The following is a 23,517-nucleotide window of genomic DNA, read 5'->3' on the forward strand; positions in this document are numbered from 1 at the left end:
AATATATACTCAGAACTGGGATTGCTGGATCATATGGTCGTATTACTTTTACTTTTTTTGAGGAAGCTCCATACTATTTTCCATAGTAGCTATACCATTTTACATTCCTACTAACAGCTTACAAGTGTTCCAATTTCTCTACATCCTCAGCATCACTTATCTTATATATTTTTAATAATAGCCACTCTAACAGGTATGAGATGATATCGATCTCCTTGGGGTTTTGATTTGCCATTTCCTGATGATTGGTGATACTGAGAATCTTTTCATATACCTATCGGCCACTCATACATCTTCTCTGGAGGAATGTCTATTCAAGTCCTTTTCCTATTTTAAAAATTAAGTTGTTTCATTGCTATTGAGTTCTCTGAGTTCCTTACGAATTTAAAATATTAATAACTTATGAAATATATAGCTTGCATATATATTATCCCATTCCATAGGTTGCTTTTTCACTCTGCTAATTGTTTCCTTTGCTGTGCAGCTTTTTAGTTTGATGCAATTCCACTTGTCTACTTTTGCTTTTGTTGCTTGCATTTCTTGTGTCTGTGCAATAAATCATTGCCAAGGCCAGTGTCAAAAAGCTTTTCCCCTATGTTTTCTTCTAGGAGTTTTACAGTTTTAGGTCTTACATTTAAAACCTTAATTCATTCCGAATTGATTTTTTTGTGTAAGATAGGGGATCCAATTTCATTTTTTATGTGTGAATATCCAGTTTTCCTAGTTTTCTTTGCTGAAGAGACTGTTTTTTCTCCATTGTGTATTTTGGTACTCTTGCTGAAGACCAGTTGACCTTTTATTCATGAGTTTATATCTTGGCTCTCTCTTCTGTTGTATTGGTCTATTCATCTGTCTTTGTGTCAGTGTTAGGTTGTCTCTTGAGTATACAACATAGAGTTCAGTTTTGCTTTGTGATCCAATCTGAAATGTTTTTCCTTTAGGTGGTAAGCACAGGCATTGACATTTGTGCCTGGACCCAATTCCCTTAACTGGGCCAGTGAACTTATCTTCCAGCTACTCTGTGTCTTGCCTAATACTGGCTCATACCTTCACCTGTCTTTGGAAGATTGCCTTTGGTGGATGGGAGTCACCTAGTTGGGAGATGCCTTGAAATTACGACCCCTGCCTCCAATGCCAGACAGTGACTCACTGATGTTGATATATAACAACCCAGCACTCTTGTTTCTAGATGGAAAAAACCCTGTGGTGCAATCCATGATCTAGAACTTCCGGTGGTATGGATGGGCTGAAGCTAGACTTTTTATGAATCCACATATTTGCTTAGCTGCTGCTTCTGCTCTATCTTGCTTCCTTTTCTTATAAATTTCTCTTGAGAGCACACCTTCATGAACTCACTTTAACAAGAATTCCATACCAGGCTTTATTTTAGGGGAACACAATCTAAGGCAATAAAAAGTTTGTTTACATTTATTGGTATGACTGATATATTTAGTCTCAACTCTGTGATATTATTTTCTATTATGTTTACTGTGTGTTTTATTTGCTGTGTTAGCTGAGTGTGGTGGCAGGCACCTCTAATCTCAGCTACTTGGGAGGCTGAGGCAGGGGAATCTCTTGAACCTGGAAGGCTGAAGTTGCAGTGAGCCCAGACCACACCATTGCACTCCAGCCTGGGCAACAAGAATGAAACTCCACCTCACACACACACACAAAAGAATGTTTGTAGTTTTGTTATAGTAATTATTTGTGTATCAATGCCTTTTATACTCAAAATATCAAAACATTCCCCTTCTTTAAGCAACTACTGTTTTGTCAGGTCTCTGTGTGGCAATCAATAAACTTATTCTGTGTTTTCTTCTCTGTTTCCATTTTGCTTTAATTTATAAAGTTGCATTATTTTTTCTTTGTCAGGATATGCAACATTTACATAGCATTTTTTTAACCTTGACTCATCTTTGTTTTAGTCTTAGATTTATAATTAATTATATGCAATACTGCAGCTGAATTTGGTCAAATTTCCCCAGTCATCTCTTGATTAAAAGAAGTTCATCCTCTAGTAGATTCTTCAAAATGAGCTCTTGAGAGCAGTATTCTGTAGTTATTGCATATAAAATATCTTGGCTAAACAGAAAAATTTGGGGTCACATCCTTTTTCATCAAGAATCTTTAAAATGTTGCTTTGAAGTTGTCAAGATTTGAATGTTGCTATTTAGAAGTTCAATGCCAACCTGGCTTTTCTTTCCTTTGTAAAATATTTGGTATTTTTAATATGAAGGGACAGAGATTTTTATTTTTCTTTATATTATAAGTGAACAGTTTTGATTTTTAGATCCCACTAATAAGTGAGAACGTGATGTTTGTCTTTCTGTGCCTGGCTTATTTTACTTAACAATCATTTTCAGGTCCTTCCATGTTGCAAGTGACAGGATCTCATTCTTTTTTATTGCTGATTTTAATTGGATATATAATATCTTAGAGATGACTGTTTGAGGTCAATTTTCCTAGTTACACAGTGGACCATTTCAATGTGTTGATCCACATCTTTTATTTCTGAAAAGCATTACTGGATCAGACTTTTAAATACTGGTTTTACTATATTAAAATTGGTTTATTTCCTGTTTCAAGGCCACAATTCTATCTGTGGGGTCTTTTTTCCCACTAATTTGTATTTTTTTTTAATCTTGGACATTTAATCTTTTCTCCTCCATTTCCAGTCATGTGCTGGTAAATGTTTAATAGCACTTCTGGAAAAAAATCCTTGATTTATAGCATTTTCAAATTCCAATGGTGTAAATACTCCCATTATGACTAATGTCAAGCTACCAATGGGATGTCACTGAACACAGCGTTAAGAAGATACACACAGAATTTGCTCTGCCACCTTGGTATGAGTTGGCTCCAGTACATCATTCATTCCTCTCATAATATTTCCAACTTAATTTATTCTCTATTGAGCACTTTGTAATTTGGTTTGGAAGGGGTGACTATGGGATGATCCAGGAGTTACTGACTATTCCTCCTGAAGCACTTGTGTGGATGGACAACTCAGAACTTGCAGAGAAATCTGAAAAGTCAAGCATATCCAGCCAGTAAAGTGGGACTAAAAGCTGGAGGTCGTAAATCAGTTTACAAAAATTTATTGCCTCTGTGTAGCCACTGGCACTGATAGTCTATAGCCAACAATCTGGTGGTGTGCTTAGGGCTACTGTTAGTCAGCAGGGACTAGGGTTAGGAAATGAGGTTCAGGTGTGGAGTAAAGGAGAACAAAGACAAACTAGAACTTAGTCTGGCATCTGCCACTGTGTTTGACCACAAAGACCTTCAAATAATAATGACTGCTACTTCTCCTCTACCTTCCATATATCATGCATGCTCATCTTTTGATAAATTAATATGGAAGCACTCAGGGAAAGGGATTCTGGAAAATGTAGCACCCACTAAAAGGACAGTAGTACTACTCGGCACAATTTCTGGCTTGATTTTTTGATTTTTTTTCCTCCAATTTATTTCCTGATTTCAGTCAATTCTTATTTCACATCTTCCTGTTTTTTTCTCCCTGTCTGAATTTATGAATTCCTTTTTATCTTCGCCATCCTGGTTTACGCTTTATTTTCCATAGAGCTTGTTTCCACCCACACCTTCTCTGGTCTCATCCATGCTCATTCCGGAGTCCAGGATCTCAGGTCTGGGGAATTTGTGAATTTCTAATTTGGAGTGTTTTTTTTGTTTTTTAAACTATACAAAAAAATTTTAAAGGCTATATAGTTCATGTTGGGTTGAGGTGTGATACAATGTTCTTCTGTGTAAAGTCAGTTTTTTGGGGGAGTTTTTAAAAGATCATCAGCTGAAACGTTATTTTTTTGTATGCTTTTTTAAAAAATATGATTTTACTGCTGTATTCTGTTCATTTTGAAATGTTATGTTTTCCTGGGCCAGCTATAACAAATGGTTCTATATAAGTGAGGGTGAAAGGTTTGAGTGGCTTACATGGTTCAGGAGTGCCCTCTTTTGTTGGCATAATGAAATACATTTTCTTCATTAGAAGGCCTTTTTTTTTGGTGGTGGGTGAGAGCATTGGTATGTCATTTGACTTTATAATTCTCTTTTAGAACTCTTTTTAAATTTTCAACTTTTATTTTACATTCAGGCGTATATGTTCAGGATGTGCGGGTTAGTTACGTAGGTAAATGTGTGCCATGGTGGTTTGCTGCATAGATCATCCCATCACCTAGGTATTAAGCCCAGCATCTACTAGCCATTCTCCTGATGCTCCCCATCCACCCATCCCAATATGCCCCAGTGCATGTTGTTCCTCCCCATGTCTCATTGTTCAGCTTCCATATAAGTGAGAAGATATGGTGTTTGGTTTTCTGTTCCTGCATTAGTTTGCTATTGATAATGGCTTCTAGCTCCATCTACGTCCCTGCAGAGGATATGATCTCATTCCTTTTAATGGCTACATAGTATTCCATGGTGTATATGTATTACATTTTCTTTATCCAGACTATCATCGATGGGCATTTGCATTGATTTCATGTCTTAGCTATGGGAATAGTGCTGCAATGAACATACATGTGAGTGTAACTTTATAACAGAATGATTTACATTCCTTTGAGTATATACCCAGTAATGAGATTGCTGGGTCAAATGGTATTACTGCCTCTAGATTATTGAAGAATTGCTACACTATTTTCCACAATAGTTGAACTAATTTACACTCTCACCAACAGTGTAGAAGCGTTGCTTTTTCTCCACAACCTCGCCAGCATCTCTTGTTTTTTGACTTTTTAATAATCACCATCCTGACAGGCATTAGATGGTATCTCATTATGGTTTTGATTTGCATTTCTCTAATTATCACTGCTGTTGAACTTTTCGTCGTATATCTGTTGGCTGCATATATGTCTTCTTTTGAGAAGTGTCTGTTCACGTTCTTTGCCCACTTTTTAATGGGGTTGCTTTTTCCTTTTAAATTTCTTTAAGTTCCTTGTAGACTCTGGATATTAGATCTTTGTGAGATGGATAGATTGCAAATATTTTTTCCTATTCTGTATATTGTCTGTTTACTCTGTTGATAGTTTCTTTTGCTGTGCAGAAGCACTTTAATTAGATCCCATTTGCCAATTTTCGCTTTTGCTGCAGTTGCTTTTGGCATTTTCATCATGAAATCTTTGCTTATGCCTATGTCCTGAATGACATTGCCTAGATTTTGTTCTAGGGTTTTCACAGTTTTGGGCTTTACATTTGAATCTTTAATCTATCTTGAATTAATTTTTGTATGAGGTGTAAGGAAGGGGTCTAGTTTCAATTTTCTACATATGGCTAGCCAGTTCTCCCAGCTCTGTTTATTAAATAGGGAATCCTTTCCCCATTGCTTGTTTTTGTCATGTTTGTTGAAGATCAGATGGTTGTAGGTGTGCAGTCTTATTTCTGAGGTCTCTGTTCTGTTGCATTGGTCTATGTGTCTGTTTGGTACCAGTAGCATGCTGTTTTGGTTAATGCAGCCTTGTAGCATAGTTTGAAGTCAGGTAGCATGATGCCTCCAGCTGTGTTCTTTTTGCTTAGGATTGTCTTGGCTATTCAGGCTCTATCTTGGTTCCATATGAATTTTAAAATAGTTTTTTCTAATTTTCAAACTTCATTGCTTATTTTCCTTCATCACAAAGTCTCCAAAGGATGCCTCATGTTCCCTTGGGATTAGTGCCTTCTCAAGGTTGCCCACTCTTGTCTGGAGCACTTTCAAGCTTCTGCCTTTCTATTCCTCAGTAGATCTTAGATCCACCAGATCTCAGTGTTTCCCCACCAGGGTGGGACTCTGTTTCGTAGATGATTTTATCAGTGTTTCGTTGTTTCTAGTCCCCCATTGCACTTTACTGAGAGCAGAGCAGACTATGGCAACACAATAAAAACCTCTCAAGATTACAACTGAGACTATATTGAATGGGACAAATTCGCTTGCTTTTTAAAATGTAAAAGGGATAATCCAAATATCCTTAATATCTTTAATCCAAAATTTTCTGGAGAATTGAAGACAAACAATATAGCGTGTGTTCTGATTTATGAATTAATAAATTGAAATAATCATGGCATTTATTCTTGTTGTTTTTATTATACGTGTTTTAGGTTATAGGTAAATCATGTTTACATGGGGGTTCATGTACTTCACATGAGTTATTGTGCTTTCTGCTTTCAAGTGATCATTATCTTTTATGTCTCGTACAAATATCAAGGGAGATGGGCTTTGAGAGGTGAGAGGGTGAATTTGAATAGAGGGAAAACCTTGCAGATACTGAGAGAAGCTCTGACTACTTCTAACGGGAGGGCAAGTTCACAGGTTAAAAAAGAAGAAACAGTTGTGACAAGCTTACATGATTATATTTAACTTAAGTAATGGTTTTAAAAGCTGCCAAATTCTTAATATAATTGTGTTGACCACAAGATTTATATGAAATTGCATGACAAGTGATGTGACCCTAGAAAGACACTAATTTGAATGTTTTTTCTCTCAGTGCTTTATTCCTCTAATTATATGCATTACTCTTGAAAATGCGAAAAGCTGTTTTCTAAGAGTTCAGAAGTCATCACTTGCATCTTGACAACAAGAAAAAAAGCTGAACAAACTGAAAATAAAAACTCTTCTTGGATCCATCACAGAATGGAGATCACAGGGCAAACTGCTTTCTAAAATGGAGAGAGAATCTGGAAGATATAGTTAATCACAGCTTACTAGTAGCAGAAGACCAGAGCAGAATCCACAGTCGAAGCCACTGTTGGTAGGAGCAATTTAAACTGTAATTGACCAGTTGCTGGAGGCTCATTGAGAGTTAAAAATGCCAAGGACTTACAGGTTTAGAAGGACCTCTCCAGTCTTTCCAATTTCACCTTCAGGAACCCTGCCAAGTTTTCACTGTGAGGACTGAAAAAAAATATCTCTTGCTTCAAGAGATTTTCAGAATGGAAAAACAACCATTCTGAAATATACCCAGCGCTCTCTGTGCTCCTTAACAAGTCTTGCTCTCAGGGAAAACTATTTTATCAGAATCTGATTGGAGTTTTACTAAAGCCTACCTGACTAGAGAATAGCGTGTGGGATGAATGGGATAGGAAAGAGAAATATCCATCCTAGATTCACTAAAAGACTGACATGTAATCATATGACTATAGAATTCTTCCTCTTCTCTACATTTTACCACCATATCAAGAAGGCTTCTGTATAACAACAGGGGATTATAGCTGAAAGAACTGCAAACTTCAGATCCTAATTAAGGAGTTTCTTGGGACACCCAAGGACAACAGGGAGAAAAAAGACACTAGAGAAAATGTTAGCATTTGAGACCACAACTGCAGGAAACAGTAAACACTCTCTAACCCCTAGCCAGATAAATACAAAACCTCACACTAAAGGCCTATTGCCTCAGTTCCTTTTATCTGATATATCACGTTTGCTTTAATAAACAATTACAAGGCATGCTAAAAGGCAAAAATCACAGTTTGAAGGGACAAATCAAGCATTAGAAACAGTCAAATATGGCAGAGATTTTGAAATTTCGGCCAGCAGTTAACTAATTATTTTATCCAGGAATTTAAAATAACTGTGACGAATATGTTAAGGGCACCAGTAAAAAAAAGTGTACAACATACAAGGACAGATGGGTAATATAAGCAGAGAGAGAAAAAAACTCTAAGAATCAAAAAGAAATGTTAGAAATCAAAACCATAGTAACAAATGAAGAATGCCTTTGATGGGCTTATCCATCAGTAGACTGGACATGTCAAAGGAAAGAATTAATGAGCTTGAAAATATGTAAGGAGAAGTTTCCTAGACCAAAATGCCAAGAGAAAAGTGTTTGTAGTTTGTGCAATAGTGCAATGAATAACAACAGTGGTATAAGAGATAGGAAGAAGGAATTGGTAACACTCTGTTATACATTACTTGTACTACACATGAGGTGGTATAGTTTTATTTGAAAGGGAACTGAAGTTAGTCATACATTGTAAACTCTAGAGCAATAACTAAAAATGTTTTTTAAAAATATAAATGGTATTTTAAGAGAGAAGAGAAAATGGAATTATATAAAATGCTCAATTAAAACGGGAGAAGGCAGAAAGAGAAAAAAGAAACAAATAACAAGGGCAACAAGTAAAAAACAGTTACAAATATGGTTGAATTAATCCAACGATAACAATAGTTACTTAAAATAAGAATGGTCAAAATTTATCAGTTAAAAGACAAAGATGTCAGAGTGGATAAAAAGACCCCACTACTATATGTTATCTGCAAGAAACCCACTTTATAATAACACAGATAGATTAGAAATAAAGGGATGAAGATATACTATACTAACACTAATCAAAAGCAAGCTGAAGTAGCTACATTAATTTCAGACTTTAGAGCAAGAAAAGCTATGGATAAAGAGGGGCGTTACATAATGATAAAAGGGATCTATTCCCTAAGAAGACAATAATTTTAAATGTGTATGTGTCAACAATGGAATACCAATATACATTAGGCAAAAATGATAGAACTGCAAGAACTAGATGAGTCCACTATTATAGTTGGAGATTTCAACACCCCTATGTTAGTAATTGACAGATTCAGCAAGCAGAAAATCAGTAAGGACATAGTTGAACCGAACACCATCATCAGTCAAATGAATCTAATTGACATTTTAGAAAATACTTCATACAACAACAGCAGCATACATATACTTCTGACACACACAGAGAACATTCACAAGGTAGACCACATTTTGAACCATAAAAAAATTGTGACAAATTTAAAAGAATAGACATCATACAAGCATGCTCTCAGGCCACAATGGCATTAAAGTAGGAATCCCTAACAGAAAGATATCTAGAAAATCCCAAAATATTTGTATACAGAAAAAGTTCTAAGTAACACATGATCAAAGAAATATGAAGAGAAATTAAAAAATACATTGAACTAAATAAAAATATTTTCATTTACAACCCATCAAAATTTGTGGGATGCAGCAAAAGCAGTGCTCAGAGGCAAATTTATAGCATGGACTGCATTTATTAGAAAAGAATCCAGTAAATTAAGCCTCCACTTTGTAGACTAAAAAAGGACAAATTAAATCAAAACTAAGCAGAAGAAAAGAAATAATAAAAATCAGAGCAGAAATCAGTGAAATTAAAAACCAGAAAACAGTAGAGAAAACCAACAAATCCACATGTTGGTTCTTAGAAAAGATCAGGAAAATTCATAACCACATAGCCAGGCTAGCCTAGAAAATAAGAGAAAAGACACAAATTATTAATCATCAATGAAAAAAGAGCCATCACTACTAATTCCATGGACATTAGAATAATAAAAAAAATTATGAACAATTATATGTCCACAAATTTGATGTTACATAAAATGGGTCAATTCCTTGAAAGACACAGTCTACCAAAATTCACACAAAGAGGAATAGATAATAGGTTTATATATAGTAAAGAAATTGAATTAGTAATTAATGATCTTTCCAAAAAGAAGGCACAATGCTCAGATTGTTTCACTGGTGAATTCTACCAAACATTTAAGAAAGAAATAATACGAATACTCTATAATCTATTTGAGAAAAAGAAGCAGAGAGAACACATCCTAGTTTATTCTATGTGGCCAGGGTTACCCTTATGCCAAAACCAGATAAAGACATTTCAAGAAAGAAAATCTACAGACCAATATTCATTATAAATATTGATGGAAAAATCTCAGGAAAATATGGGGGAACTTCAAAAGTTCATGGAATAAATGGAAATAAAAGATAAAAACAAGAAATATAAACTTTATTAACATAAACACCATCAAGTTCAATATACCTTTGTAAGCAATGATACTAGCCATTTAGTCTATCTCTAAAGAACTGAGGGTCCCAGAAATTTAACCATGTCAGTGCAGTAGTTTTTACATTATTCAATGAAGAAAAATGAGTGCCCTTTAAAGATATTTTTAAAATTAGAAAACAAAAAGAAGTCAGGAATCAAAACAGGACTGTAGAGTGGATGCCTAATAATTTCCCATAGAAATTCTTGCAAAATTGCCTTTGTTTGATCAGAGGAATGAGTAGGAGCATTGTTGTGGTGAAGAAGGACTCTCTGGTGAAGAGTTCCTGGGCTTTTTCCTGTTAAGCTTTGGTTAACTTTCTCAAAACACTGTCAAGTAAACAGATGCTACTCTTTTGCCCTCAAGAAAGTCAAGCATAATGCCTTAAGCATCCCAAAAAACTGTTGCCATGACCTTTGCTCTGGATTGGTCTGCTTTTGCTTTCACTGGATCAGTTCCATCTCTTGGTATCCATTCCTTTGATTGTGCATTGTCTTCAGGATTGTACTGGTAAAGCCATACTTCATCTTCTGTTACATTTCTTCAAAGAAATCCTTCAGGATATCGATCCTGCCTGTTTAGAATTTCCATCAAAAGCTTTAATCTTGTTTGCTGCTAATGTGGGTACCATAGTTTTGGCACCTATTAAGTGAAAAGTTTGTTCACCTTTAATTTTTTAATCAGAATTGTGTAAGCTGAACCAGTTGAAATGTGTATGGTGTGGCAGTTGTTTCTGCTGTCAATTGTTGGTCCTCTTCAATTAGGATGTGAATAAGATTAAATTTTTCCTCACAAATTGATGTGGGTGGTCTAGTTACTGTGGGCTTCATCTTTAACATGGTCTTGTCATTTCTTAAAATGAGTTATCCATTTGTAAACTACTGATTTCTTTGGGACATTGTCCCCATAAACTTTTCAGAAAGTGTCAACGATGATTTCACTATTCTTCCACCCAAGTTTCACCATAAATTTGATGTTTGTTCTTGTTTCAATTTTAGCAGAATTCATGTTGCTCTGATAGGAGTTCTTTTCAAACTGATGTCTCATCCTTTTTGTTAATGATTTCTCAAACTAGATTCTGTTTAGATATGTTACAATAAGTTAGCGTTAGTTGATTTTGATGCAAAAGTTTTTGAAATGCCTTAATAGCTTTTTTCATAATAAATATTTTCCATGAACCTTTAAGGAACCCCTCTTAGGAAATTAAACCTAGCAACATATACAAAGAATTATATATAATGCCAATTAGAACTTCTTCCAGGTGTACAAGTATGGTTTAACAATGGAAAAATCATATCAACATACTAAAGAAAAATTATATAATCATGTCAATAGATGCAGAAAAAATATTTGAAAAACTCCAACACCTCATTCATAATAAAAACTTTCAGCAAAGTAGGAATAGAAGGTGCTATGGTTTGGATACAGTTGGTTTGTCCTCACCAAAACTCACGTTAAATTTGATCCCCAAAGCCATGAGTTGGGACCTAGTGGGAGGTGTTTGGGTCATGGGAGTAGATCCCTCATGAATGGCTTTGTGTCACTCTCCACAGTAGCAAGTGAGTTCTCACTTTGGTGAGACTGGGTTAGTTCTCATATAAATGAATTAGTTCCTGAGAAAGTAAGTTGTTAAACTTTTTGACTTCTTTGGTTTTGCTATCTTGCTTCCTTTCTCAGCATGTGATCTCTTTGTATATGCTGGCTCCTCTTCCACTTTCTGCCATGAGTTGATGCATCCTGAGGTCCTCACCAGGTGCAGATGCTCAATCTTGAACTTTCCAGCCACCAGAATCATGAGCTAAATAAACCTCTTTAATAAATTTCCGAGTCTCAGATGTTCTGTTATAGCAACACAAAACAGACCAAGACAGAGAAGAACTTCCTCAACTTGATAAAGAGCACGTGTAACAAATACAGAGCTGACATCATAATTAATGGTGAGAAACTGGGCACTTTTCTTCTAAGACTGGGAAAAAGGCCAGGATGTCCCTTCTCACCACCTCTATTCAACATTGTACTAGAAGTCCTAGCTAATGAAATAAGATAAGAAAATGAAATAAAAGGTATATATCATAATAAGAAAGAAAGAAAACTATGTTTGTTTGAAGATGACATAATTGTCTATTCAGGAAATACCAAAGAATAAACAAAAAACCCTCCTGGAACCAATAAGGGATTACAGCAAGGCTATTGGTGTAAAGTTAATATATAAAAAGTAATTGCTTTCTTATATATCAGCAGTTGAAATTTGAAATTAAAGACACAAAATCATTGACATTAGAACTAAAATAATCTTAGGTATAGATATAACAAAGTATGTATAAGATCTGTATGAGGAAAACTACAAAATTCTGATAGAAGAAATAAAAAAATTAAATTAATGGTAAGACATTTCATGTTCATGGACAGGAAGGCTCAATATTGTTGAGATGTCAGTTCTTCCTAAATTGATGTATACCTGCAACACAATCTCAATAAAAATCCTTGCAAATTACTTTGTGGATATCAACAAACTGATTCTAAAGTTTTATATGGAAAGACAAAAGACCCAGAATAGTCCATAAAATATTGAAGAGGAAGAGCAAAGTCAGAACACTGACACTATATGGCTTCAAATCTTACTATAAAGCTTCAGTAATCAAGATAGTGTGGTACAGGTTGAATATGCCTTATACAAAATGCTTGCAACTGGAAGTGTTTTGAGTTTTGGATTTTTTTTTGGAGTTTGCAATATTTGCATATAGGAACATTGAGACCTACTCTTGAAAATCTGAAATTTGCAGTACTCCAATGAGCATTTTCTTTGAGCGTGAACTTTGAGCATTTTGTTAGCCTTAAAAATTTTCGGATTTTGAGGTATTTCAAATTTTGATTTTTTGGATTAGGCGTGCTTCTTTTTTATTGGTAAAAGAGTAGACAGATAGATTGATGGGACAAAATAGAGAGCCTAGAAATAGATCCACAAAATATAGTCACTGGTTTTTGACAAAGAACAAAGGCAATGCAAAGGAGAAAGAATAGTCTTTTCAGCAAATATTGCTGAAACAACTTGATATCTAAATGCAGAAAAAAAAAAAAAAATCTAGATACAGACCTTACAGCTTTCATGAAAATTAAAATGGATCACAGGACTAATCTAAAATGCAAAATTATAAAACTTCTGGAAAGTAACAGAAAATTTAGTTGACTTTGAGTTTGGCAATGAGTTTTTAGATAAAACACCAAAAGCATAATTAATCAGTGGAATAAAACATTGAGTTAATTTTCTTTATTCTTTTTTTTTTTTTCTGAGGCAGGATCTCATTCTGTCACCCAGGCTGGAGTGCAATGGTGTGATCTTGGCCCACTGAAACCTCCACCTCCCAGGCTCGAGTGATGCTTGCACCTCAGCTCCCTGAGTAGCTGGGACTACAGGCATCCACCACCATGCGTGGCTAATTTTTTGTATTTTACTAGAGACGAGATTTTACCATGTTGTCCAGGGGGTGGTCTTGAACTCCTGAGCTCAGGCAATCCACCCACCTCGGCCTCCCCAAATGCTAGGATTACAGGTGTGAACCACAGTACCTGGCCAGTTAATTTTCATTAAAATTAAAAATTTTGGCTCTGCAAAAATTAATTTCATGCACTGTTAAGAGATTCAAAAGACAGGTCACAGACTGGGAGGAGATATTTGCAAAACACCTATCTGATAATGGCTTGTATCCAAAATATGCAAATAATTCTGAAAATTCAACAATAAGAAAACAACTCAATAGCTGCTTCACCAAAGAAAATATACAGATGGCAAACAAGCATATAAAAAAATGCTTAGCATTATAGTCATCAGGAAACTGAAAATTAAAACAACAAGATACCACCACATACTTATTAGAATGGCTGAAATCCAAAAGACTCATGATACCAAATGCTGGTAAAGATGTAGAGCAACAGGAACTCTCATTTACTGCTGGTGGGAAAGCAAAATAATAAAGCCATTTTGAAAGACACCTTGGCAGTTTCTTATAAAACTAAACGTAGTCTTACCATATGACTCAGCAATTGGGATTCTAGGTAGTTACTCAAGTGACCTGAACATTTACGTTTACACAAAAAAACTGCATACAAATGTTAATAGTAGTTTTATTCTTAATTGTGACATTTTGGAAGCAAACAAGGTATTCTTCAATAGCTGAATGGAGAAACAATATCTATACAATGGATACATTTTAAAATCACTAAATATTCCACTGTATTATTCCATTGTATAACTCTATACAAGGGAATATTATTCAATGATTAAAAACTATGAAGCCACAAAAAGACATGAAAGAAACTTAAATACATATTGTTAAGTAAAAGAATCCAGCCCGAAAAGACACCACATAGGAGAATTTCAACTACGTAACATTTAAGAAAATGCACAACTATAAAAACAGTAAAAATGTCAGTGGTTGCCAGGGGTTGGGGAAGGAATAATAGGTGGATTATAGGTCATTACTAGAGCAGTGAAACTATTCTGTGTGATACGACAATAGTGGATACATGACATTATGCATTTGGCAAAAATTACAACATAGTGAACCCTGGTAAACTGTGATCTTTAATTAGTAATAATGTACCAAGATTGGTTCATCAGTTGTAACAGATGGACCACACCAACAGAAAATGTTAATGTTTGGGGGAAATGAGAGTCAGGGGAGACAGTGTGTATAGGTACTCTCTGTACTTTCTGCTCAGTTTTTCTGGAAACCTAAAATCCCTCCCAAAATAAAGTCTATAAGAATATGCTAAAGAGACTTGTGGATCTTTAGTTTGGGCCAAACTGCCCTCCTGGACCCAGTCTGTAATAGGCCCTGAAACAGGAACTTTGAGAAGCGGGAATGGGTGGGGGAGAGGGAGGGAGTTGGGGGGATGGGTCTCACTTAACATCCCAGCCCCCATGACAGAGTGGCACTAGAATCTGGGAATTTAACACACACTAGGCTTGCTCTCTTGAAGTTATTTTCTTGCTTTCAAGGGGTGAAAGGAAGATCATATACTACAAGTTAAGTAGCCATGCCAAAACTCAAAGTTCTGACAGTGACACTCCAGGCTTTTAGTTACATATGATTCTTGTTTCTAAGGGCACTCCTTTACCGCTTTGGAGAAAGCCAGTAAGATAAAAAACACATGACCTATCAAAGGTTGTGACTTGCCCTGGAAGAATATATTTATTTTTTTCTTGGGCTGCCATTTCCCTCAGGAACCCTCACTGGATCGTGTAATTCATGTTGTGCCCCATGTGGGGATTTGGCTTTTCTGTTTATGTGAGTTTTGATAATACAAGTCAGGCTGAGCATTTAGCTAGTGTCTCAGGAGGCATGTTTGTCAAATGCAAATTAACATATATAATCTTAACATACTTCCAGTAACTGAGTTGATATGTGCTCTGTTGACAAAGGAGTCTCCCAGGTAATAAATGTTGAATGCTTGGAAATAGGGAATGTATTTAAACCTCAGCCAAAAAATTGGCTCCTAAAGCCAAGATTTGAGTAAAGAGACAGTGGCTATTTCGTTATTATTATTATTTTTTTCAAAACTCTGGATGGTTAGTTAACTAGATAAAAAATAAAATATAAATATATGAAAATTATATCTTTAGTTGAGTTCTCATTTAGGAGAAATTTGCTTAAAAATAAAAAATATGAGTATATTAGGTCATTTTAAAATAACTGTGTTACTCCAATTTTAGTATATGTGATGCTGAAGTGAGCACTTAGCATAACTGCATCATATATCTCTATCTCTATTTTTCTACTTGGAGTTTAATTTATATTACAATAATAAATAACTTCACTAATTGAGTAAATTGGCTCAATGGCATGGAGAAATTCAGTTAATAGCTGAAAATGTTTCAAGTATGAAAAAATTAGGCCAAGTTGGGTAGATTGCTTGAGCCCAGGAGTTTGAGACCAACCTGGGCAACACAGTGAAACTCTGTCTCTACAAAAACGACACAAAAAAGTAGCCAAGTTTGGTGGTGTGTGCCTGTGGTTCCAGCTACTGGGGAGGCTGGGATGGGAGGATCACCTGAGCCTGGGAGGTAGAAGTTTCAGTGAGCTGAGATCATACCTCTGCACTCCAGCCTGGGCAACAGAGAGAGACTCTGTCTCAAAAAAAAAAAAAAAAAAAAAAAAAAAAAAAAAAAAAAGAAGAAGAAATGGAATGAATACATAATGTAAATACTTTGAAGAAACAATAATCACAAATAGCCAATTAAAAATCCTGACAGATTGGCTTTAAGGAAAAGAAAAAAATATATTGTCATTGTTACACTCAATGTTAGTAGGCAAGAAAGTTTCTCAAATACTGTTATCTGATTAATCAATTAAAATAACATATTTGTTTACTATGCTAGTGCCATTCATTTGTCAAGAAAGCTTTTCAAATTTGAGCTTCAAATTAGCGTATGTCTAAATCAGTTTCTTAACAGTGGCACTATTGACATTTTAGTTCGGGCAATTCTTTATTGTGGGGAGCTATTTTGTACATTGTAGGGTATTTGGTAGTATCCTTGGTCTCTAACTGCTAGATGCCAATAGCGTTCCCCTCTCCGGGTATGACAAAAATGTCTGCAGGTATTGCTACATATCCCCTGGAAGGCAAATTTACTTCTGTTTGATAATCAGTGGTCTAAATTATTGGAATATCCCAAACAGGGCAATTAAAATGATGAAATCTTACTGAACATACATTCTACAATGAACATAGAAGAAAGGATGCTTTTAAATCAGAGTCAGTGCGTAAATAGACCAAATTTGATGTTATCTAGTGCTGATTTCAAGGACTGAATTTGGGTGACCATAGCAAACCATTTGGTTCACATAAACTTTTATTTTCCTTGATTGGGTTTGGTGTATAACCTGTCTGCTCCAAGATAACTTGGAACAGACTATAATATTCAACATAATAGTTCAAGGATACCTGTGTTGACTAAATATATTGTTGATTTAATTACTGTGGTTTTGAATAAAAAATTTAGAACTCTTCTTTCTGAATAAGGGCTTTAGTAACCTTTTTCTTGTAGCTCCTCATCACTCTAATGACACTTTCACTAATTTCAAAAAAAGTAATTTGCCTCAAAAGGCTGATAATTTCAATTTACTGTGTTGATCAAGGAAGGATTTATACATCTTTGGCAGTTGGGCTGATTGCTCATTCAAGGGCTTTAATTATTCCTTGACTCATTTATTTTTAAGAGACATTCGAACTAGCCTTTCTTTTGCTCATTAGGTGCTTGACAGCTTCCAAAGTAAGCAAGGGTTGACTTAGTACACAGAGGATTTTTCCCTTTCCTTGATATCCATTCCTCCTATCACTTCTTTGGGTCCAGGTTTCTGCCTCTTAGAATGCACTTTAATTTCTAACGCTAACAACATAACTTTAGGAGCTCAAGTGAGGCTCAGGGCAGTCAGAATCATTAATTTTTATTTTTTGTTGGATCTTGTTGAACCACTTTGAGGTAGACTAAGAGAACGACCAATGTGGGGCATGTTGAGTCTAAGAGTTGGGTGGATAGGGGGATTTTCAGGGGGTGGCCAATCATTTTAGCTTGCCTGGGACTGAGGGGCTTTCCAGGATGTGGGGCTTTTGTTGCTAAAATCAGGAAAGTTACAGGAAAACCGGGATGAGTTGGTTACCCTAGGAATACTATTGCAATCCAGATGTCTTGGGATTCAGCAGCATGTAAACTCAAATATGACCACATAGCCATCAATACCCCAAAATTGATAGCTCTGGGTCCCCCATCTTACAACGGCAAGCACTTAGTGTCCTGAAATTCTCTCAGATTTTTTGTAGGAGTCTGCAGAGAGTGACTCATTTGTATCCATAAAGGTGGGCTTTTCTCTCTCTCTGTTTTCTTTTTCCTTTCCTTCCTCCTCAACTTCCTGGCAGTGGTTTGCAGTCTACACACTGCTGAAAGAAGTGCCTCTATGCTGCCACTGTTGTTGGAAATGTCTGTAAAACACTGGTGCACTCCCAGACCTTGCCTATCTGGTGCTTTCATGGGGATAGTTTTTCTCTTCTGGGAGATCCCAAAGCCTTCAGGTTATCAAAAGTGCTCAGAGAGTCACAGTCCTTTAGCTCCTGGGCCCCCTTCAGCACTCTTGGCCAGCTCTTAGACACATTCACTTGGACTCTTCCTATACTGGAAGGCTTTTTCTTCCATTATTCTTTTCTCTCTCTTTTACTCATTTGAAAGCATTCCTGAACCTACAAAATGGATAACAAAAAATCCCCATGCACACTAATCCACACCGTTGGGGGTGTGGTCTTACTCTTCTTATACACTCACTCAGCAGCTTCTTTTCTGCTGAGCCAAACCTCTGTTTTACACAGCCATGAAGTGAGAGGATTTTCCAAATTCACCACGGGCTTCATCTCAGCCTCTAATTGCTTAATTGAAACCACTCATAGGCCACATGACTATATGGCATGAGTCTTGTTCCTTTTTACTTAAAATCCAAAGTTACTAGGAAGACATCAGGAAATGCAAGAGGCGTCTAGAAAGCAAGAGGTCAGAGAGATGCTGTCCATGGTGCTGCAGCAGTGCTCAATGTTGATGAGTACAACTTTACAGACAGTCCCTGACTTACGATGGTTTCACTTCCAATTTTTTGACTTTATGATGGTGCAAAAGCAATACACATTCAGTAGAAACCGTACTTTAAGTACCATTACAACCATTCTGCTTTTCCATTTTCAGTACAGTATCCAGTAAATTACATGAAATATTCAACACTTTACTATAAAATAGTCTTCATATTAGATGATTTTGCCCACCTTGAGCCCAAATTTGAGCATGTTTAAGTTAGGCTAGGCTAAGCTATAATGTTTAGTAGTTCAGGTGTATTAAATTCATTTTAGACTTATAATATTTTCACCTTACAATGGATTTATTGGCATATAACTTGAATGTAAATTGAGAATCATCTGTAGTCAATTATAGGGCAAGTATTAGTGAGTCAAACTCTCATTTCCTCATTAGCCACCCCCATCCAACTTGAATCAGTTTTTTTTTGGGTAAAGATATAAGATGTAAAACAAGCTATCAGTTAGAAGGATTTTGGCTGCAACTGCCATAAAAAAGGATGAGTTTGTGTCCTTTGTAGGGACATGGATGCAGCTGGAAACCATCATTCTCAGCAAACTATTGCAAGAACAGAAAACCAAACACCGCATGTTCTCACTCATAGGTGGGAACTGAACATTGAGATCACTTGGACTCGGGAAGGGGAACATCACACACCGGGGCCTATCATGGGGAGGGGGGAGAGGGGAGGGATTGCATTGGGAGTTATACCTGATGTAAATGACGAGTTGATGGGTGCTGACGAGTTGATGGGTGCAGCACGCCAACATGGCACAAGTATACATATGTAACAAACCTGCACGTTATGCACATGTACCCTAGAACTTAAAGTATAATAATAATAAAAAAAAGAATCTCTTCTTTGAGCCACCATATAGAAGAAATAAATTATAAATTCTAGGAAGAAACAAATGTAAGAAATTGCATAGAGGGTTTTGATTAGGTAGTGAGTGAACATTATTGGGGTAAGAGAGGTCAACAGCTTCTATTTAAACCCATAAAATATGTTCAGCAAATGGCACAATTGTAAAAAAAAAAGTTACTTTGTAGGAAAAAGTTACATCAGGGATCTTTTCTTTAACTTATTATTTATTGTATTACACTGTATCATCACTCTATTCAGTGTTCTAAGTATTGATGAGAATGTTTTATTCTGGAAGAATGTGATCCTGCTGAGATTTTTGAATAAGGAGATAAATAAAATGCTTATAAAATAAATAAAAAAAGGATTTTGGCTGCAAGTAACATAAATTATTATCCAAACTGGCTTAAACAAATAGGACATTTATCATCTTATAGAGCAGCAAGTCCATAAGTAGGGCAAACTTCAGAGTTGATTGGCTCAGTGCATCAGAAATAGCAAGAAGCCAGATTATCTCCACATCTGTGTCATATCATCTGTACATGGGTTCACCTTCTAACTAATTCTTCTAGTCACAGATAGCTGCCAAAAGAGATTGGGAAAAATCATACCCTTGATTTAATCCATTAGGGGAGAGAGAGAGAGAGAAGGAAGGAGAGAAAGAAAGAGGAAGAGGAAGATAGAGACATGAGGGAAGAGAGAGGGAAGAGAAAGGGAGAAATTATTCCTCAAATATGAATGTAATTTCTTCCATTTAATCTTATTGGGTAAATTTTGGTCATATGCTCACTCTGATCGGTAAGAATCACCAGGAAAATGCAATCGTTGATTTGTTTAGACTAATCATGAATCAAATCCAGAGCTGGAGATGGAGTATATCTTCCTGAGTCACATGTGCTACATGAGAAAATGATGGATAGTTGAACAAAATTGGGACTCCTTTAGGAAAAAATAACTCCATTTTATGCTATTTCTCTATCTCTGTGATGGCCCTGGTACTTTGGCAATAACCTTATAACAACTTTGGTAATACTCTTACAATTTGGCAGAGTAAAGAGTACAAAGAGGATGGGTTGGGGAGCCCTATGAACCTGAATTTCAGCAATGGTTTTTCTGTCTTCTTCAGAAAAGCGAGGTCACCCCCTGAGCTTCTGTTTCCTTATCTGTTAAATAGCTTAATGCTATTGACTATGGAGCACTGTTGTGGGTATTTAAGACATAATGTATACAAAGTATGTTCTCAGAACTGGGCACATAGTAGCTACTCAAGAAATGTTAATTTTCAGCTCTTTCTTCTCCCCTGCCTTACCGAGTTGGAAACATAACTACCTATTGCAGTTATGTTCATCACTTCATCACTATCTTCATCACTCTTAGCCATCTCTTAGACACACTCATTTGCATGTCACTTTTTCAACTGCATTGCTGTGCTGCCTTGGGCCATCCAGGGGGCCAATAATGAGGGTTATATGTCTAGCATCCTTGTCCAAAAAAATGGAAATCAATGGTGGGTTATGCACTTCTTCACTGTATAATGTTGGATGGTTCAATCCCTCTGTAGGTGACTGCCCTACAGTGTCCAATTTCTTGTGTATCTGATCCTGGAACAAGCACAGGTTCGGGGTCAGAATATGTGGAATCTGCTACTTGAATATTTCTGAGAATCAGGTCTTTCATAATACAATGATGATTTTTGTGACCTTCTTTGTTGGTTATTTTTTGGTATAACAATAAATAGGATAATGCATGAAAATGCACTTAAAATGCAAGGTGTGAAACCATGTGAAATAAGGAAAATCTGCTGTTCTCCAGTTTCAGCCTTTTGGGTATCTGGAACTGATGATGTAGCCACAAATATCAAGATTGAATCTGGAGCGATCTTACCTAATATGGGGTATCTGGTCAAATTCTTCCTGGCCCCTCTCCCATTTTACTCATTTTTTTCTTTTGATTATCAAATATTTAGGACCTATTGTGGGTGACAAAAACCAGGGGTTCATTTAAGACACTTAACCTTATGAAGTAGAAACTTCTCTGTTTCCATCCACTTCTTCTTACTTCACAAATCTAGGCTGAGTAAAACGAAATACACTAGCCCCTGAGTCTCCACCTCCATGTGTAAAGGATGCCTTCTTGCTGCCGTTGCAGCTTCTGAATGATACTCAGCATCCCTTGAGGGCCTGAGTGCTTGGTCTCAGTAGATTGTGATGCTGAGGATGAAAGCACTTTCCAGAGAAGGGAAGGGCCTTGTTCAAGGCCACACAGATTATTTAGTATTGCGTCCTGAGCTCTTTGTCTTCTGCTGAGCTGGTGACTGGTAAGGCTCAGGCCAAGGCTCTTTTTTCTCCAACACATGGGTTCCCATGAATTTTCATGGGTGCGTCTTCTCTAGTATTGAGGGACCCACTGTTTAAAACTGTATCCATCTCCTCCTCACACCTGGAGTTCCATAAGCTGCCGTCTTTATAAATAGACTTGACTCTCTGTTATCAGATTGTAATAGAGCATAGGGCTGGTATAGTGAAGACCACCATTTCAGTGCAAACTTGGTGAGGGACCATGGAAAAGTCACTATATATGTGTGTACAAATGAAAGTCAGAGTTTCTACCTTTTGGATGGCCTTTGGGGAACCTAGGAGGCTGTTTGTGAGAAAAAAGGAATGTAAGGGAAGATGTAGGATCCTGGAGTGGAATCCAAACATATGGTGTTACCTGCCATCTTTTGTGTAACCTTGGGCAAATCCCCACATCTCTCTCTTCTTCCATTTTCTCCTTGGTAAGATGGTAATAATAATAAATATTTGTCTTAATCTAATGAGGGTTATGGAAGAAGCCAGTATTGCTACAGCAGTCATGAGAGAAGAGGACATGTGAGGTGGGTAAAATAATGTAGGCCAGGAGATAAGTTCTGAGAAGAAATGGAACAGAGGAAAGGGGGTGTATGGGTGGTGTCAGCAGATGCAGATGTAGGAGGACTCACAGGGATTCTATCCTGGCTGTCTCTTCTGGGAGGCTGAAGGGTTCTGGTGAATAGTGGTGTTATGTATGAATTAGAAAAAAGAGAGAGAAGGGGAGGATCTGCAGCGTCCAGAAAGAAGAGGGCAAGAGAAAAATTATTCTAGCCTGTTTGAAATTGGTAGACTTCTTTCCTTTAAGTTAAGATTGGCTTACCTAAGAAGGAGAGAACAAAGACCATCAATGTATAAAGGGTGAGATAGAGAAATCAAGGAATAGTGAGTAATCTCTGAACCATCAATGGAAAAAAATCAAAGTGGAGGTTATCAGTGGATTACGCTTTAGATTCTTTCACTATAAAGATTCGTGAGAATCTTTGAAGGCAGGAGAGAAGAAAATATGCTTAAGGATGGCATTGTTTTTCTGGAAACTTCCACAGGATACTTTTACTTATGGGCCACACCTAGCTGTGAGGGAGGCTGAGAAATATAGTTTTTACTCTGGATGGCTGTATGCCCAGCTAAAATTTCGATTACTGTGGATACTGGGAGACAACTAGAAGTCTCTACCACAAGGAATAAATAAGACAATGTATGTAAAGCAATGAGCACACTGACAGGGGTAGAGCAGGTACTTGATGAATGTCAACCATTGTTTCCATCCTTTACTTACATCAGGAAAGGAAAGGATAGCAAAGAGAGGGTGGGGTGGAGTAGGGTGAGTCCTGTGATACTTTCGAAGCCGTGGGGAGAGAAGATGACACTTACAACAAAGGCTTAAAAAGGAAGCAAGAATTTTGCCAGAGATGAGAGGTTTACAGTTGCTTTTTAAGATTTCCATTTGGAAAATTGGTGTTTCAAAGACAGAAAATCAAAACGGAAATGTGCTAAACTGGGATGGGGAAAGAGGGTACTGGTAAGGCAGAAATGTGTTTAAATGTTTTAAAGAACTTTTAAATGTATTTACAGAGCACCTTGGGAGTGTTTTGCTTATGCGAATTCTAAGGGAGTATTAGACAACATGTGAGGAAGGCCTTAAAGTCTTAGGAGGAGTTTATGCAAATCAGAGTGTTGGCATTATTAATAACAACGATAGTTTTATTATATGTCAAGCACTTTGCCCTTCCAAAGAAAAAGATTATGTGAGTACAAAGAAGTATAGTAGCAGCAAAAATGAGTTCCCAGTGGAGGGCACTGCTGTTTCCCAGTGACCAGCGCACATCTTCTTTATCTGCGACAGCACGGAGGATTAGTTGCCATTTGAATCATTGTTTAGTCACAGGGCCAGAAACCCTCC

General features: G+C 36.5%; 1 pseudogene across 1 annotated transcript in view; it reads right to left on the reverse strand.

The window, feature by feature from the left end:
* LOC144333649 (L-lactate dehydrogenase A chain pseudogene) overlaps window positions 1-20,647 on the reverse strand; it is a 35,002-nt pseudogene extending 14,355 nt beyond the window's left edge. The window contains exon 1 of the transcript XR_013402566.1: window positions 20,576-20,647. The product of XR_013402566.1 is annotated as an L-lactate dehydrogenase A chain pseudogene (transcript). The remainder of the gene's footprint in view (window positions 1-20,575) is intronic.
* Window positions 20,648-23,517: the final 2,870 nt, after the last annotated feature.

Source organism: Macaca mulatta, chromosome 13 (assembly GCF_049350105.2).
Source record: "Macaca mulatta isolate MMU2019108-1 chromosome 13, T2T-MMU8v2.0, whole genome shotgun sequence".
In the NCBI taxonomy this organism is placed as follows: Eukaryota; Metazoa; Chordata; class Mammalia; order Primates; family Cercopithecidae; genus Macaca; species Macaca mulatta.